Raw genomic sequence first — 1,742 nt, forward strand, 5'->3', positions numbered from 1 at the left:
TGCTTGTGCACAGCATATGTGGTAATTTTGAAATGAGTTAGACCCGGTCTATTTTTTTTGAAATGGTATCAAAGTTTTTCGATTCAGTATTAAGTCTTCTACAAATTTTTCACGATTCAGTATTAAGTCTTCTACAAATATTTTACCCTCTATATATTTAGTTATGAGCGTGAGAGAGTGTTAAATCTTATTTTGATTTGTGATAGAAAGTAATATACTTTTGAATTAGTTTTTAGAAATAAGTTAGAATCAATCCGATTTTTTTAAGATATTACATTGAACTGAAGTTGTGTGTGTGCATATATATTCACTTGTTTCTTTTTATCGGTGAAAATGCCTGATGAATCTTGAAGAGGATATTGGTGTCCTCTTATTTTGTCTGCTAAAACTTCTTTAAACCTGTAATAATTTTCATTGTCCCAACTACTTTCACCAGTTCATCACCCTATCAGATTGCTCTTTGAATGTTGAAAAAAAAAAAAAAAAAAAGATTTTCTTTCCACTGGTTCATTAATGATATGTTTATTTTCTTTCAAATCTCAGCCACTATTTTTTGCTTTTTTTTTTTAAATAAAAAATAAAAACTAAAAAGCCAACTTTTAGAGATTGACTCACTTTGTTGTTATCTGTTGGGACATTCAATGAAGCAATTATACATTGTTTTCCTGTCGTTTTATTTCATTTATTGGCTTGAAAATCTTGTTGGCATTAACAGTGTCCTATCTTATTGTTTGATTTACATTTATTATTTTGTTATGGATATTTTTATTATTTATAAATTTGTATTTTTAAAAATTTATTAAAATATTTTTTATTTTTTATTTCAATAAACGAAATAGTTATTTTATTCTATTTTATCTAATTTTATCATTAAAAATATATGAAAATATCAAATTACTCTTATTATTTAATTAATTTTTCTTTTTTTTTTTATCATCTTTTTCCTTTTGAATGATTCATATTATTACCAAACAATTCGCTCACTTATATCAAATTTCTATTGCACTTTGCCCCAGCAACTGTATATGCTTTGAAGCAATAAAAAAAAAAAAAAAAAGTTTTGGAGGAGTTTGAGAGTTGGCAATTTTATCAAAGTTAGAGTGTGGGCAGGTTAAAAATGGACAAAAGGACTATTTTATTGGTAAAGATAAAAAATATGAATGTTTTAATAAATTTTTTAAAAAATATGGGACTAACTTATAAATAATAATAAATATTTAAAAATTAAATAGTAAATTTTTTTTAAGAGTTTTTTTTTTAAATATTATTTTCTTTATTTCATAATTTTTGTGCATTTTATTTTTTTACATGTTAAAAAATATAATTTTTTTCAGTTTTTCAATTATATTTATTTTAAATGTATTAAATTTTATTAAATATTAAAAGATGATTTTGGAGATTTCTTGAAAATAAAATAAATAGATGAGACTGAAAAATCACAAAATTTATAGATTAAATAATAATTTATTTTCCTGCATGCAATTTCATCATTTCCAATTATTCTTTTTATTTAACAATTTCATCTCAAACTTAACAGTATTTACCTTTTTCTTTTTTTTTTTTTCTAAAATATAAATTATATTAACCCTGAAGTTGAATGCGAAATGGGTCAGAGGAAGAGATGCCCAATTGCCCCTAGCCCGTAAGTTGCTAATGTGGGCCAATAGAAATCTGCAACTTGTGTAGGTGAACATATCAACTTTTGTTTTTTTTGAAATAGGGGTTGGGAAATTCGAACTTTA

Source organism: Manihot esculenta, chromosome 6 (assembly GCF_001659605.2).
Source record: "Manihot esculenta cultivar AM560-2 chromosome 6, M.esculenta_v8, whole genome shotgun sequence".
NCBI lineage: Eukaryota > Viridiplantae > Streptophyta > Magnoliopsida > Malpighiales > Euphorbiaceae > Manihot > Manihot esculenta.